The sequence below is a fragment of the Alexandromys fortis genome, unplaced genomic scaffold (genome assembly GCF_014885135.2).
Source record: "Alexandromys fortis isolate MF-2015 unplaced genomic scaffold, M_Fortis_MF-2015_v1.1 scaffold_74, whole genome shotgun sequence".
Taxonomy (NCBI): Eukaryota; Metazoa; Chordata; class Mammalia; order Rodentia; family Cricetidae; genus Alexandromys; species Alexandromys fortis.
Window position 1 is genome coordinate 4,078,448 of NW_026068008.1, and position 17,828 is coordinate 4,096,275.

The 17,828-nt window shown below is 45.4% G+C and overlaps 1 protein-coding gene across 2 annotated transcripts in view; it reads right to left on the reverse strand.

Annotated features, from left to right (window-relative positions):
- Window positions 1–17,828, reverse strand: part of Pag1 (phosphoprotein membrane anchor with glycosphingolipid microdomains 1) — an 89,372-nt gene that overhangs the window by 48,097 nt on the left and 23,447 nt on the right. Inside the window, exons 1-2 of one of the 2 annotated variants that reach the window (XM_050161709.1) lie at window positions 14,838–14,910; window positions 6,560–6,653 (exon numbers count right to left, since the gene is read on the reverse strand). The exons of the other annotated variant lie outside the window; for it this stretch is intronic. The gene's annotated coding sequence lies outside the window, so the exon portion shown is untranslated. Of the gene's footprint in view, window positions 1–6,559; window positions 6,654–14,837; window positions 14,911–17,828 lie in introns of those variants that run through there. 2 annotated transcript variants of the gene reach the window in all.

Genomic DNA, 17,828 nt, shown 5'->3' on the forward strand with positions numbered 1-17,828 from the left:
TAAATGGAGAAGTGTCACTGGTTTCTGATTGGCATTTCAAAAACAGTATGGGTCTCTCTGTCAATGTAGAGAACATAAACAGTGTAGGGATTTGCAAAGACATTTAAGGTCATTATTCATCTGAAGAGGTGATTCCTTGGACAGAAAACTCCAGGAGACTTGTCATGGATGGGGTAGTGGTGCTGTGAGCACAGCTTCTGACATTTCCTTTAATAAAATGACGATCCCAATGGACTTTAGGATTTCCTCTGCAACTGATTAGGCCTCATATCCAATTACAATTTTAAGAGGCTACCTGTTTTTAATCAGTCATCCAGTATACAGATATAGTAATAAAGTAACTGTACTCGATGGATCATAAGAGTGGCAAGATTTGAGTTGGGGCTACGGCTCAGTGGAAGAGCATTTGCCTCACCCATGTGAGATCCTGAGTTCAGTCCCGGATGGTGCAGAAACAAACACATACACAAACAAACATAACCTGTGATCTGGGGACTGGAGAGATGGCTCAGGGGTTAAGAGCACTGGCTGCTCTTTCAGAGGACCAAGGTTCAATTCTCAGCACCAAGTTGTGGGATAAGAACCACCTGTAACTCCAGTTCCAGGCATCTGGTACCCTCCTTTAGCCTCCCTGAAGACCAGGCACATATGTGGTGTAGATATACATGGAGGCTTATATACAGAAAAGTAAATAAATCTTAAATCTATTTTGTAATGGAATGCATACTTGACAAATTAAAATACCGTTTAAAAAAGATTTGTTCTATGAGCATGAGTGCTTTGCCTGTATGTATGTCTGTGCACTGCATGCATGTGTGGTGTCTGGAGAAGTCAGGAGGGGCTTTGGACCCCCTGGAACTAGAGTTAAAGATGGCTGTGAGCAGGACATGTGGTGCTGGAAAGTGTACCTGGATCCTTTGCCAGAGCAACAAGTGCTCCTAACCACCGAGCCATCTCTCCAGCCCCACCAGCTCTGAACTGTCCATTATGCCACATATCCTTGGTTTAGGAACTAATAATGTAATTTTCAACTACATTTAATATCTCATGATACTAAAATAGATAAAAGTTGTTAATAATAACTATCATTATGGTATCTTGAATTTGGACAAAAATACTGAATTTACAAAATTTTTCTGTGGTTAATAACAAAATAAAATAACCTGGCAAAAAGCTTTTGGCACACACACATACATATCCAATTAATTTTCTTTGACAAGCTTACAAATGTATATAAAATGAATTCTGGTTCCTCTCAGTCCCACCCTTTCCTAGGTCTCTCCATCCATGTCAATCCTCTTTATAACTGTCTTTTTCACATTCGTGCTTTTGTGAAGTTTGTTTTTTGAGACAGAGTTTCTCTGCCTATCCTTGGCTGTCCTGGAACTCACTCTGTAGAGCAGGTTAGCCTCAATCTCAGGGGTCAGCCTGCCTCTGCCACCCGAATGTCGCGATTAAAGTGTGTGCCACCATTACTGGGTCACATTTTGTGCTTTATCTGTGATCTGTTGAGTTTAATCAGGGCCATCTGTATGCCCATAGGCTTTGAACCATCTACTGGAGCCTGGTGGGATCACCTGTGGGGACACTGGGGAAGAAGACAATGACCATCTCTCCCTGAGAATTCACCAGTCAGCAGGGTGGGTTGTGGGCTTATGTGCGTCCCTCGTGATCTATGACTGAATGACGATATGCTTGGGCTTAAGCAAGGTGCAATGCAAGCAGGTACGAATGCTGTGCTGGCTATGCATGTACCTGAAATTTGTACGTAATGTGTTATTACTCTCTCTCTTCCCAAAGTCCCGAGAACTATGTACAATTGCTGAGCACGTAACTGCAGAAGGTAACGTGGCGAGAGCAATGTCTCCTAATGTTCACTGTCAACAAGTGGCTATCATTATATGTAGAGAGAAACCACTTTTAACCAATACTGAAAACTACAGAGGAGAATTCTGAGTGTTTACACAAACCCTAAGGAAAAAGTGTGCTTGCTCACATTCCAAAACACCTTTCTCAAACATTATTATTTTCTTAAACATCTAGGTCATCATTCCATTTATCAATTCTTTAAAAACAGCAATTGGTTTTGATGCATGTTAGCACCATTGTTAGGATTATGAAATGTGTACACCCTGGGCATGCTGAATCCCAGGGGTTTCTGTGGCGCAGCTGCTAGGAAGAACTTGCTGCTATAGTCTAGGCCCAGGCACATCGTAAGAAATTACAGAGTGAAGGGAAAGAAGATGGGGCCCTGAGATCATGGGAACAAAATGGGAGTCCTGAAAGCAAGGGCCAGGTGAAAGGCAGGCTAGCATGCTTTGCCATTGACCACATTTCTGGGACTGGCCTAGGGACCTGGGGCTTTCTGCCACACAGCTCGCCAGGCTTCAGAGAATCCCTCAGACTCAGCCAGTCAAGACTCACACATCACACACACAAGCATGGCTGCGTGGTTCAGGAGCTCAGGCATGAGGACAATGCACGACAGCCTCCTGTGGCTCCCACTTGCTGAGGTCCCACGTCTTGCAGCAGAGCCAAAATTGCTACCTAAAGGACTATGGAAAAATTTTGGTCTCAAAACTGGGACAGTTGTTTCTTCTGGAAATGTTTAATTGTTTGGGTTTAGAACATCATTAATCATGAAGCAAAGGACACAGCTCCCTTTCAAACTGTTTAAAATAAAATAAAATAAAACCTGTTTCTATCAGAGCCACCGCCCAGGATCTTGCACACTGCATCTCTATTTCGTCACCCTTTCTCCCTTTTCCCTGTACCTCAGTTCACTCCTGCCACGCTTTCCTCTCCATGTGCTGTGTACCGTGTGCTCTGGAATAGGGCGTGCAATCAACAGTCCCCAGGTAATAAAGATAAAAAGGGCTTTGAAATAATCTAGTTCTATGTGGCATATTTCACAGACGAGAAACCCCAGGTCTCAGTGGCTATTGTTTCAAAGTCTTACTGCAAGGCAGGGATCCTAAAAGGAGTTTATGAGTTTTAGTTAGCATATGGCGGCCTCCGGTTCATGAGACTCTTTCCTCAATCCTGTTCTTTAGGATGGTACTCTCTGAGAGATGCCGAGAAATACCTCCCCCCCACCGGAGGGAAACTCTCCAGGCCACACCTCACTTTAGAGAGTCACAAGAAAGTTCTGAGGAAGTCATATAACAAGTGAATCAACTTAATCATCTCTAACTTCATCTCTCTTTTCTTTGGGGCCATGGCTGGAAGCTACACCTATGAAGACTCCTTGGAACGCACCTTGGGAGGTTCTGGGTTAAGATGAGATTCCAGGAATCAAGTGGAGGACAGAGATGGCACATGTTTATCTCCTGACACATCAGCCTCAGCTGAGGGTGCGCTCGAAGGTGGAATGTCATGCTGCCCCACGGAGCTTCATCTCCCAGCAGTGGAGAGGGTAATGGACCCGTGGAGGACCGGGAAGGACATGGCTGGCATTTTGTTTTTAATGCCTACTATCTTCTGCCCACTTTAGACGGGAGGAGGTTGCAGATAACTTTCCGACAGAGGTGAACACAATCAGACAAAGGTTGTCTCCAAGTGTGTGGTCCCGAGGGCACCTGGTGTGGTCCCGGGGGCCCTGTGGTGGTCCCGGGGGCCCTGTGGTGGTAGGACACCTGGCGCCCTAAGCCCAGATACTACAGCTGTTGCTGGGTGACATGGCTGACTCTGTTCTTGTCACCCAAGTTCTTACACTCTCTGAACTTATGTTTCATCTTCAGGAAAATGGGTATCCTAACAATCACAATACGGCAGTTGTGTAGGCCGCAGTTTAAGACCTCAGTACTTGCCCGTCCCTTTCCAGGAGCCGCGATGTGTCTGTTAAACAAAAAAGCACCACTCAGATTGGCTGTATCTTCCCTTCATAGACATTTCTTCTCACAGTGGACAGAGATGATGTACACCAGTGGTCACACAAGACCCTCAGTGTCCTCCCTTCAGGACAACCGTAGCTAACCAGTTAGTACTGGTTCCTCCAAGGATCTAGCTGCCTGTGAGCCCCTAATCCTGTCCCTCTCGAAGAGCTGTGCTCACAGGTATGAGAAGCCCAGACTATGGTGTTACTGGGGGGTCCAGACTCAAGAGAAACAAGTGAGTTTCTCCTGGAAGCCATGGGCGCCAAAGTCATGATGTCTCCAGGTCGGCTACAGACAGCCTTCCATCTGAGCAACCCTTCCACAGACCGGACACAGGCAGGAGTGGCTGACCCAGCTCTCTAGGTGGCTCGCACAGTGGCATATTCTACCCAGTTGTTAGAAATAACAAACGACATTAAAAGCAGGTAAACTGATATGCATCATCTGGAAACAAGGAAGGAAGGGAGGAAGGTTGCTGAACGTCTCAGTCATTTTTATTGATTTCCTTGTTATTCGGTCCCAAACACTGTCCTATGTTTGCCCTCCTCTACTCTCTCTCGCTTCAGTTTATTTATCATCATTAGTATTTATTATTGTGGGTTGTGAGTCTCAGGAGTGAACGGAGGTCCTCAGGCACATGAGGCACTACTGAGCTTCAGCTCCTGCCCTCTTTCTATATGTTATAATCACAAAAACATTTTAAAAACAATTAAAAATATATGATGTAGAAAAAAGAAACACAATCATATTTAAAAAGATTATCAGCAAATACTTCCAAGTTTAAAAACAACAAACAAATAATTTGCATTACTCATGTCACCAGGGTCAAGTAAAAGATGCCTTAGCTGTGTAGTGTAGCATGAGTCCTACACAGGTGACCGCAACGACCTCAGGACCGACACTATCAACTGCACACTGAGACATCTCAGGACCTATGGAATGCAGCAGCTGGGAAATACTCAAGGGGTTGTTCTCCTACGTAAGGCAAGGCTGGGGGAGGAGCACAGTCAGTGCGAGCCGAGCTTGAGGTCAAGCTCCAAACTTGGGCCCGGCCTCAGCTCGAGTCTCCGTTTCTGCCCTGGCAGGATCTGGTCCAGACTGCAGAGACTCTTACCATTTCCTTCAAGGTCTGGAGCACCGTGGGTGGCACCCTCTCTGCGTCCCTCGCCACACACCTCTTACTCTCTGCCCACCGTTAACTGTGCCTTTTCTCTTATTTAGGGGGACATAATGGTTTCGGTGAGTTTCAGGCTAACGTCACTCACTGGTAACACTGTGAGCACTCACGCACTGGAGCACCTCTGAGGGTGTCTGGCACACGCAGGGAGGATGGAGAGTCTTGGCGCTGCAGCCTGAGATGGCACCCTGCTCTCTGAGGGCCTGTACCACACGCATAATGCAGCGCGAAGAAAAGAGCCAAGGAAAACGTTCCCCAAATTATAACTGCATCTTGGTAATGAGAAGCTATTAAAATATATTTTAAAAAATCCCCAAGCTGATGTGTTTCTTAGGATTCTGAGCTTCCCCACTGCTCTGCCATTTCCCCATTCTGTATGCACAGCAGAGATTCCTGCCAAGACTATTACAGTGGGCAAACAATGTCTTCTCTGTCAGAGAGAGAATGAACAGTATCACAAAGCTCTCCTCTAATGTACAGCCTACACTCCCACAAGCCTTCCGAGGAGAACCGCCGGGGGAGGGGAGGACAGAACACTCTCCACTTGCCAATCTGAAACTGCTTTCCAGAACAGCAAGGGTGGACGACCGCCAACCATGTATTATCTTCTAATCAGAGAAGGTTGACAAGTAGATTTCCATTGTGGCTGTATATTGTTTCATCCCTCTGGATATGAGCACACAGATACTTTTGTAAGGAAAAAGGCAGAAATGCTTCATCTTAAAAAAAACCTCAGGGCTTAGTGAAAATAGCCTTTCGCTACAAACTGCAGAGCAGCAGAGGAGTTTGTATTAAGACGCTAGGAGCTGGGTCACAAGTGCCAAAGCCACTATGGGCTCTCTTGCTTCCCTTAAGGCTTGGTGCCTGCTAAGCTCGTGATTCAGAGAGGAAGAGCCTGCAGCAATTCCCTGGATATGTAAGACAAGGCTAGCCCACTCCTGCAGGTCCCGAGGACTGTCTGTCTCCCCCTCAATGGCTTTTCTTTAGAACATAGGCATTAAGCACGTGACCCTTCAAAATGAGACGTTTAGAAAGCTCTTTGCATGAAATCTGTGAAAGGATTACTTGGTGTGCATTTTCAGAAAAGAACAGAGAGTTTTTAAAACTTTTCTTACTTGTGTCTTAGTCTGGGACCCTGCCCCCCCTCCCATGTGACATGTACAGAACACACACGTTATCTGACCTTTATTTAGGATCCCTTGACTCTTTCATCATGAAGGAATGAAAGTTATTTCCAGTCTAAACACAGTCTTGCCCGCCCCCCTTTTCCCACACACTTGCTGACCAGCCCCGTGGTCTCCCAGGGGGAGATGGGGTTCTCCTGGTGACACATTTAGTGAGGCTGCAGGAAGCTGCGACAGCCTTCCTTTCTTCTCTCTCTCCCCCTTTCACTCACACAGTCCCAGTCTGCACCAGACTAGACAATCAAAGCTCTGTGCGGCCGGTCCCACGGCCATCTGAAAATGCTAACCCTGTGCTCCCTTCTTCCTACAATGGCAACATTTACCTTGGAGAAATAGTTGTCCAAAAAAGTATTTCTGCGTTCTAGTAATGTGCTCCGTTCAAACGTCGTTATGGGAGATTCCCTCTCCTTTCTTGGCCTGTAACCAAAAAGAAAGAAAGAATGTTGGGGGCAGGGGAGGCACATGGATAGGCTGTGAAAGACACTTGCCAGCTTACTGTAAAATCCTGGCCTGTTTACCAGACATCAGGCTTTGCATTCCTCTCTACAGAGGCTGCAGGTTTAACTTCTAAATGAGCAAAAGCAACCACCACAGTGAATATATACGACGTTTCCCCTCTGAAATAACAGTCACATTATTATTTGATCCAATATAGATCAATCAACTTTTTAAAAAATTTCTCAGTCTTCCCAGTTTGTGACAGAGAAATCTGTATGTTACTGTAGTACAATTAAGATCAAGTAACTGTTACCGACATTGGAGTTAAAACACAGTATTTATCTGAAAAGAACATTCAGAGTTTTTGGCAAGGTAAGCCATGACTCAACTCTGACATTTTCTGATGGAAAGGAAGCTGTGGTGGTGAGGGGCATGCATCAAGACCAAGGGCTTGTGGGTCTGATCCCTTATCATCCCATCAGCGCCCCACTATGGAGATGAGAAGGATTCTCAGAAATGGAGGATCGGCTCCCACATCCTGTCGTTGGTCTGCCCAGCCCTTCTTCCGCCTCCCTCTCCCCTCTGCTTCACTTCCCATCCTTTAACACGTCTGTTCTGCACTGAATTCCTAGTTTTATCTTTTAAAATATTTATGTGTTTGTGTGTGCATCTGGATGTCATGTGTGTGGGTGCCAGTGAAGGCTGGAAGAAGTGTTGGAGCCCCTTGAGCTGGAGTTACAGGAAGTTCTGAGGAACCCAGCCTGGCTCTTCTGGAAGACCAACAAGCACTCTTAATTGATGAGCTGCCTCTTTGGCCCCATGAGACACCATGATGGGGGCGGGGCGAGGAGGGAGAGGAGAGGACTGGACAGTGAAGGAATGAGCTCATTCTCACGAGGCTGTCCCGGCTGCTGTCTAAGACCTAGGACTTCTTTATGCTAGCAGACTGAGGTACAAATTCTGCTCTGTTTTCCACATTCAGTTGCAGGACATCAGCCACCCAGATTTGTATTAACTGCTGCTCTTTTGAATATATCGTAATTTCTGAGTGCTGCTTTCTTTGGCGCAGAATCGGCACGTTGTTTATATTATATGAAGGTGCAACTATTCTTTCTCTGCCAGCTGTCAAGGGAAGAAAGGCTGACTTTTGTTTGCCAATGTGTTCAGCTATATTCTTATTTTCTTATTTCTAAACTAAATCTAAAAAGATCAGAATGAGAGGCACAACCCTGGGCTGTCTTCCTCTAACTCAAATCCACATCTCTCTCTGTCAATCACACAAAGTGGGAGGGACAAGGCTGCACTGAGTGAAGTGCTCCTGGGCTCAGTGATTCCCGCCATATTGTTCTACTCTTTCATCAGCTTTCATGTAAACCTCCTCCAGGCTCCCGCCAGGCACATATATGTTGATACAGATTCTAATACCCTCTTGGCTTCTCTATGTCAATGCCCAAGCTCAGAAAACTCTTTTAAACTAGTTAGAAAGATGAGCAGGATTAATTATCCAAGCTCCATGGCTTCAGGTCAGGGTTGTTTTTGTTTTCAAATGTGAATTCTGACACTGCATATTAGAAATATAATTTCAGGGCGGGGATGCAGTTTGTGAGTTTGTAGTAGAGCATGGTGTGTCCTGGTCAAAGGTCTAGGCTGAATCCCTGGGTCACAAACACACACAGATAAAAGCAACACGCACTTTCTAGTACCAGACGTGAATGAAAAGCTTGACTTAACTGAACTGTCTAGACTGCTGCATAATTTTGCATTGTCAAGATAGGTAGAGCATGAGTTAGAAATATCCCCGGAAAACAAGGTGGTGGAGATAGTGGTGCTACCACCATCTAACAAGGCAGGCAGATGTACAGATTCAATGGATAACACTTACCACCCACGAAAGCAAACCCATATATTTACATTCCTTTATTTACACGGTCAATTGCCTGCTAACCGAAGTGCCAAGACTATTCAGCGGAGAAAGAGCAATTCTTTAGCAAACAGTGCTGGGACGGGTAGTAGCCACAGACAAAATCAGGAACTGGAATCCTGAACTCACACAATGTTAAAGTTGGGTTGAAATGATAAATGTAAGAGGTAAAAACACACATTAAAAAAAAAAACTACTAAGAAAGAAAACACAGGTAAATCTCCATGAGATCAGATCTGGCCAGGGCAGCTCCTGATAATGAGCACAATCAGTAACTGTAAAATAGAAAAGGTGTGAGACTTAGAAAACTATGCACAAGAAAGATGACATCCCAGAGGACAGAAACAGGCACAAGTCACTTGATAAAGGAATTGTAGCTAGAATATATTAAAAAAAAAAAACCTCTTAAAATGCAGTAAGACATCCAAATCTCAACTGAGCAAAGGGTCTGAGTAGGCATTTCTCCAGAAGAAGTTATAAAAGGACCAACAAATTCACAGACTGTCAACATCATCATCAAAGAAATGCAACCGGCAGTGAGATGCTGCCTCCTCGGCTCCAGCTGAAAGAGTCATGTGCTGGCAGGATGTGGAGAAATTCGAACCTGCAGACCCTCCTCAAGAAGTGCAAGACAATCACCCACTTTCCAAACAGTCTCGAAGTTCTCTGAAAGTGTCAACCATGAACTATCACCCCATCCAATAGTTCTGCTCCTAAGTATATATGGAAGAAACAAAACCAGAAATCCACACAAAAGCAAGGCATACGGAGGTTCATAGCCATATGATTCACAATGGCCATATTAGTCATATATAAAAGGGAATGTCATACTGACATAGGTTCAACATGGATGTATTTTGAATACATGGTAAAGGAAAGAAGCCAGTGACCCTGACTATTATGGAATCTCATTGGTAAGAAATGTCCAAAAATGTTCAAATAAACAGAGAAAGAGTGACTGCTTAGAGTTGGAGAAAATGGGAGGTAGACACTGGTAAAAATGATCTACAAATGATGCATACTAAAAACCCATTAAAGCTGCATCGTTTAAATGGATGATTGTATGGTATATAGATTATAGCTGAGTAAAGCTCTCACTAAAAGGAAAGACTATTCCTAAAGGTGTAGACATTATACTGTCTTCCAGATCCCTCTCAAAGAACTGCGACAAACTTGTGCTGAAGCAGAGCACCTCACTCCGTGGCAAACTACCACGTGTGAGCTTCCCTGAGGAAAATCCTCATGGACTCTGTGGTCCTTGGGCTCCTTCATGTGTGTGGCTATCACTGGCTGAAACCGATCCTACACTTTCAGTTTAGCAGCGCCTTCTGCCTTGTGGGATTTTAGGACCTCCCAATCCAGCTACCTCTCATCTTTCTGCTCCTCTGTCCGCATCCCCCGAGCCAGCAGGCTGTGAAGATCGGCACGTTCTTTCCACACCTGTTCTACTGACAGTTTCCCATGACTGGTACAGGCTCTGAACATTGGCAGTGGCACTCCTACGAAGGCCCAAACACGGAGTTTGTGACGTGCCTAAAAACTCCCCTGCCAAAAGCCGCTCAGAGCAATGGGGTAGTGAGTTTGGGGACCCACACCTGTGGTATGAGATCTGCATTTGATGAAAGACCTGGTCTGGCAGTGAAAGCCATCCCAGCAGGCCAGACCATGACAATATCATCTCAGCAGGGGAAATTACAGCTGAACAAACAGATTCCACCGATACTGAGCAAAGCGTCCACTGTGGATGAGAACAGTGAATGTGGTTAGTGGGCACTCCACCAGAGGGGCACATTTAAACTGCCTAAATACTCCATGCTTTAGCCACAACCAGTTCAGCTTTGGGGAGGCACGATAACGTGTGTGAGGCAAGAGGGAAGGCAGGAAGAGGCTTCCCAGGGCAAACACCCCGGTCCAGTTTCTGTTTGTTTGGGTTCTCCTCGAGCAGTTCAAAGGCAATTCTGCACTGGATGTGGCTGATCAGGAGTGGTACAGAACCTGGATTTGTGCAGCCTTGCTTGCATATTATTCTTTATACAGAAAACCAGAGATCACAGCGGTTTCTTATCAGCTACATTATCCTGCTGCAAATAGCATCTTAGCAAAAACAAAACGTGAACTTCCTTCCAGTCTGCTGGGGCTAAGCCCCATCTCTCCTTCCTGAGCCTTCTGCAACTGGCCTGGGGAGAGGCCGCTTACACAGTTTCCATGGCAGCTCTGGGTCAGCATTGGGGTGCAGAGTTCCAGGCCAGGGTCTTCCTGAGCCCAGCCAGCCTTTGCAGTTTAAAGCAGCGTATGGAGTTTCAACCAGATGCGGCCTGGTGTTGACTAAGACAGGATTAAGATAAAACTCCAAGAGCCTCTCTCCAGGAAGATAGCAATTTATTAATCAGCTCCCCTGGGGTATGCCTACTAAATCAGCTATTAATCCAGTTAATTATACACACCCCCAATTTGTCAAAGTGATGAGCATCTGCAATTTGATAGATTTTTGGTAAAGAAAAATCCATAAGCAAATGCATACCACTTCCCCTTAGTTCACTGGCATTCTGTGATTTAACAAGTGAACAATAAATTAGAGCTCTCCCTCTGTTTCAGACAGAACAGACATTTCTGCCTATTAAATTTCAATATCCAGCCCTTCTCAGCAATCATGTTCTCAGCGATCATGTGCGGCAACAGACTAGCTGCTTAGTGGCTCAGCAACACAGCGGCTGCTGCTGACAAAGAGACAGGCTGCTAACGGCTGTGCCGTGTGGAGAAGCCAATGCCCTGCTCCTGGCTGCTGGCACCATCCGCCCTTGCTAAGCCTTTTCTGCTCTCCGGCTATCTCCTACCAGCTCTCCCAGCTGTCCCTCTCCCCTCCTCCAGCCCCGCTGGCCACAAGCTCAGCCTGGCCGTTACTGCGTTAACAGGTGCGGTCTTCACGGCGTCATCAGATGTTCCTGCTTCATTGTTCCCGCTCTCAAACAGCTGGAATCCTGATGTATGCAGTCCATTAAGAGAATGGGGGGCTCGTGTTTTATTTTCCTTGTTGCAAACGGGAAACAAGGAAGAGGGAAGAAAGGCTAGCTGCAGAGGCACTGCAGAGGCCACCATGAGCAAAGATAAGACGGCTTAGGAACGTCAGGGTGGTTTGTAAAATCATCAAAAAGATTATAAAGACGACACTGGGAAAACAGTTTCTTCTGGAAATCCTCTCAAAGGTTTAGTTTAATGAAATAATATTCTCTCCAAGAATAAAATGCTTTCTTGAATTTTAGAGAGTTGATGATAAGAATCCTTGAATACGCATTTTTACACTATCTACAGTCTCCAGACCTTGGGAAGACAGGTACCGCTCTAATGCCAATGTCTAGTCATAAACAATTGGCATTTTATAAGCAAAAGCTTTCTATTTATAAACCTGTTACTTGGAAAAAGGTAAAATGACACATTGATACAAACCTTATCTGTAAGCATGTATTACAAGGGCGGCTTGGCGACAACTCCTTGCAGCTTTACTACTAGGAGAGGCACAATGAAAGTGACCCCGTCCTCCTGGCTGCTGAGGGCAGACTGGGCTATACCGTGAAAGCGTGAGCAGGGCAGCTCTACAGCCTACTTCTCAGCGTCTGAACAGAGAGCACTGGCGCAGGCTCCAGCACGAGAACGCAGTTTCAGAAATTACAGGCTGCTTTGGAGAACAGAAAGGGCAGAAGTTGTTCCTGCTCATGACTGGTTTGTGAATTGGTAGCAAAAGAAATATTTAAGAATATTCTCAAGGTAAGCATGGTGGCATATGTTAGCATTTGAATGCTGAGGCAGGAGGATGGAGAGTTCAAGTCCAGCCTGGGTTACATAACACGGCCTGACCCCTCATCCTAATTTTAAGGAATACTTGTCTAGACAATGCAAATACACACGGAGTAGAAACAAAAGCCACGGGAAAGTCACTTTTCACTCACTTTCTTCATGTGTCAATTTTACCACCTTCTTTATGAACATAAAATCCCTTATTCCCCAGTCCCACCCACTCCCTATGCCACAGAAGCATCTTTTTGCACTGAGGATTTGCTGCCACTTATACGCTTCTAGCTTTGGTGTGGCTTTGTCTCATGGTGGGCATCTTCCTGGGGGGTGTCTATCACAGCCCCAGGCCAGCCCTCCGACGTGTCCTGATAAGAAATGACTTCTCTAATTTCTGTTTTCTGTTGTCACACTCAAGGTTAGTCTCTAGATGACCTAAGGGCTGGAGGAAGTAGAGTTGTGTGAGTGTGCATGGGGAGACAGGTATAGAGAAGCGGTCTAAGCGCAGGACCTAGGGCAGGAAATCAGGGCAGGTGTATCTTTGAGACTCTTACTTCATGAGCATCTACATGCGAAACACCAGGCCAAGCCATCCGGGGATCGCAGGGGGCACGCTTGGCTGTTCCAGAGGGGCCACAGAACTAGTTATGCTGTGTGCATCTAGGCAGGGCTCCCTGTGTGTGCAGTTACAGGGGACAATGTGTATGGGTTCTGCTGATATGCTGGTAGGCCCCCACATTGTCAAAGTCTGGTCTGTGAAGTGCCCGAGTTCCGGAAGGTTGTGTGAATAGCAGGTGGGGCTGGCTGACATTTAGTAGATGGACCAGAAAGTAACTATATTCTTTGCCCCCATGTATGCACACATAGACCAGGTATCTATTACCATCTTTATAAATGTATAACACACAAACACACATTGGTAAAAGGAAAATTCCTTAGATCAATTGAGTTTCTCAGGCAAAATAAAGCAAAAGTTCGATATCCAGTAAATACGGCCTACTGAACCAGAATAGGTTCTAAGAACCTCAAGCAGCAATCTGATCAGATACTAACTACACAGAAATGAGGCCCAGGGAAGGCTCCAACACAGTCCAGAGTCAACTGGTCATAGCTTAGCTAGTTACCTGTTTACTGACCAGTGAACTGGTTACAATACTTTTTATAAACACCCTAAGTTCAGTTATTCTCATAAAATTCCAAAGTCCTGGTCTCTTAGGCCCATAGCAGACATCTGTCCAAACTCAAGACTTCTTAGAACATATTATGTGACAACTCTCTCTCTCTGTGTCTCTCTCTCCAACCTTCTGTATACGTGGACTCAACCACTGTTGAATGAAAACAAAACATCAAATATTCAAAAATGCATCATTACTGAACAGACTTCTTCCTTGCTATTATTCTCTAAACAATGCAGTATAACAACCACTCACAGAGCATTCATGGTTTACTGGGTGTGATATTCAAAGACGATTTAAAGGGTCCTGGAGGATGTGCACAGTTTTATGCAAATACCACGCCATTTTATTTAAGAAATAAGCACCTGCAGATCTGGGTATTTGTGAGTGTGTGTGTGTACTAAACAACCCACTCAGAAGCAAGGGAGAGCTGTACGTACACACACACACACACACACACACACACACACAACCACTTCAATCACATCCTTTCCACATTGCTTGCAGACATCATACCAGACTGCCACTGGAAACATGTCCACAGTCGGCTTGCTCTATGAGATGTCACCACGTGAGGAATGTCCTAGCCGTTCTCTGATGGGAAACAATTTCTTGATGACTTAAGTGGAATTCGGCAATTCTGAGACATTCAGTAAGATGTCATGTTTAGTATCTCAGAGGAAGACAAGGAATTCGTCTGAAGGTAAACAATACATGAACCAACATGTTCTCAAGCACCCTAATAGAGCCACACAGTAAGTAGCAAGAGCTCAGTGCACGTGGGCTGTGTTATGATGAGTAAGACATGGTACACTGAGAAGAACTGAATTGGAAGCTATGCCTCTGCAGGGTGATATACACTGCTGAACTGTGTATGTCCAAGTCTATACACTTATCTGCTACCTTTCTGAGACCATTAGGGGGTTCAACTGTCTAGGCAAATACACACACACACAGACACACACATACATACACACACACCTCTAGATTCAGAGTCATACACTCACATTAGGAGAACATAATCCAAACACCAAGGTTTTGTTGCCTTAAATCAAGCAGTTACAGAGAGGGGGGGGGGAGGGGGCCTGGAACACTTGCTTGAAGCCACTGCAGCAGCGTGCCTTGCTGACACCTAAATCTTAGCCCCAGCATACAGAGCTGACATAAGCTATTGCTGTCATCCAAGCCACACACTCGGTGCCACTTTGTTATAGCGGTCTTGGGAAACCACCAGAATTAGTGCATGGAAAACCAGTCACGCCTCCTAACATCTCAACCTACCTTTGAGGTGGAGAGGAGGGTGGGCAGGTGATGCTTAGGCCATTGCAGCTCTCACATCAAGGCTGACTCACTGCTGTTGTTTCCTAATTATAGAAATTCAAAGGAACACAGAAGTAACAGGCAGGTTCACATCCCTCATTACACCATTTCAAAGATGGAAGGTGCATTTTAAAGCATCATTTTCAGGACGAGCTTGCAGGACTAATTATGAAAACAACATGCCACAGAATGAAAGAGAAAGTTCCTTAATTGTAATTTTAAGACAGTTATGAAAGGACCCCACAAGACTTTGGGCTGGCTGGGATTCTCTGTGAATTGCTTTTACTCTACCGGAACACGCTGTATGAAGACTGCCACGTTTGGTTCATTTTGGGCTTAGCCTGGGCCGTGCACATGCTGGACGAGTGGCCTCTTATTTTCTTTGATTCCGTTCAGTTTGTGCTCTGTCTCATCTCAGAAAAGTCATACAGTGTTCATGATGCAGAGTACCTGGATTTCTGACATTTCCTTCATCTTTGGTGTGATTGGGTGCTTGTGTTCTACTCTTCAGGACATGTGCCCATTTCAGAGCAAGCTGAAGACAGTTTTAGAACTGAGCGCAAACTCCACCATAGCTCAGCTCTGAATGGTGGCCACAAGGAAACCAAGGCTCAGCTAGGATCACAGAGTTCTTTAGGACCAGAGCCAGGACCAAAATCCCAATGACCACGGTCATACCCTTCAGCTCTGCTGGAGATAAGGACTTGTTCAGCAGTCAAATGAAACCCCTCACCCAAAGGTTGCTGCAATACTCCATCCAGACTGGCTGGGCCCCAATGCCCACTTCCTGGGGCATGAGCTTCAGTAAGACAGCACGAATGATGCATGGCTGTGTTGGTGCATTTTTAAAAGAGTCTTTATTTTGCTTAACACCTAAAATATATTTCTTCTAAGACATCTGTAGAAGAAATGACCATCACATATACACCTATTTTTATTTCCTAGTTGTTTGTGACATTTTAAATGACAGAGGAAATCTATGTACCAGTTCCAGGACAGCTAGTGCTGTTACACAGAGATACCCTGTCTTGAAAAACCAAAATAAAATATATAAATAATAAAATAAAATAAAGTAAAAAAAGAAGCTGGGTATGGCATGGGGTTTCTTCCCCTAGAAAAGAAACACGGCTCTGAAATACCTGACTGCAGGCTCATGGATTCCAGAACTATCTATGGGGAGAATTAGTAAAACAATTAAAAGCTATTTATTTGTATGTGTGTGGTGTGTTTGAGTCCATGTGTTCTTGTATGCCAGTGTGTGAACATGTGTATGAACACGAGAGGCTGATGTTAACTGTCTTCCTCCTTTCCTGTGTCTTTCCAGCCTAATTTTTGAGACAAGTTCTTGTCACGGAAGCTGGAGTTCACAGAAAGGCTAGCCCAGCTGGCCAGTGAGTTCTGGGAATCTGCCTGTCCTCAGTGCTGGGGTTATGGTGTTGCCATTCAGCTCTTTACTCGGGTGCCGCGGGTCCCAACTCAGGCCCTCAGGTTTTACCCAGGCAGCCATCTCTCCAGCCTTCCACAACTATTTCTTATGAAGAAATAGAGACAATATTTCTAGATCAGGCACCAACATTTTTAGGTTAAGCATCAGGAAATATCTTGAAATCTGGCTAGAAAAAAAAAAACTTGATTTCTGTGGAACTTTCTGTATTGTTTACGACAGTATCCACTGATTTAGCATCATGAACAAGAGCTACTTTATCATTATCAAAATGAAATACTAGTTTAAAAGATAAAATTTGTGGCCTACTAAAAGGACATTATTTATCCAGCTTGTTATGCAAATGACCAGCCCGTTTCATCAATAATAACATAGGTGAGAATACTTGCTAATTTCTGAGTCTTCGAAGTTGAGAGAGCGGGAAGATTTTGGGAGGCTAACATGAAAGGCATCTGTGTGGCAGCCAGGCTCTTTGGCCGAGGGCAGGCAGTATCAAGATGGCAGTGAAAGACGGCAAAGTGCTCTCTCTCAAGGCTGCATCCCTGGCAGCTGACTTTCTCCAGGTCGGGCCCGCCTTCAAAGTTCCACTACCTCCTGATAATGCCGTCAAGTTATGAATCCATGAATCGATTGAGTATATCGATGAAGCCAGACAGCCTCATGATCCAATCCCTTCCCCGCAGTCCCCCTCTGAACACTGCTGCTTTGAGAGCTCGGCCTGCACACGAGCCTCTGGGGAGCAGCTCACTTCATGTCTGAACCGTTTCCAAGCACAGGAGTGTTCTGTTCAGCAGCCGTCAAGCACTGGGCTTCTAAGAGCTCGTGCTGGCAGCACGGCTGTCACTTGTGCTTCAGGTTTCCTGGGGCTCACACTCTTGATAACTAAATAAGCAGGGCATGAAGATTTTCACAAGATGATTTTGGCAAAATGTCACTTTCCTCCCACTTGGAGACGCTTATCTGATCCGGAGGCCTTTTCTTCTGTGCCTTCCTTTTAACTTTGGATTCTCAGGCTGGAAGATTCTTATCAAGCACGGTGAAATATGTGTATTGAAAGGAAGAGTGATGATGGACAAGCAGAAGGAAAGGCCAAAAGACCAGCTGCATAGAGGGAAGGCGACATGAGAGGGGTGGGGACACCGTTTCATGATGATAGAGACAGCTGTGGGAATCCTGCTCCCACAAACCAAGACGTATCTGAGGCTATCGGCAGCTGGAGGGAGAACTCCCTAGAGTTACAGGGCAGCACGCTCTGAGGCTCCTGGACTGTGGAACTATGGTAGGTAAGCATTACTCTGCACCGCCCTGTGTGGTTCCTTGCCACAGCAGTCCTAAGAGATAGCTGTGGTGGAGGACACTGGCATTTTGGTACTTCACACAGGACTCTCTGGATGCTGACTCAGTTCAGAGGCTTTTCCTCAGCTCCCTCCTTCCCAGCATCCTGTCATCTGCTCACACCCCAAGGTCCTTCAATGTGCTGTATCTTCATGTTTGAGCGCTCTACAGTG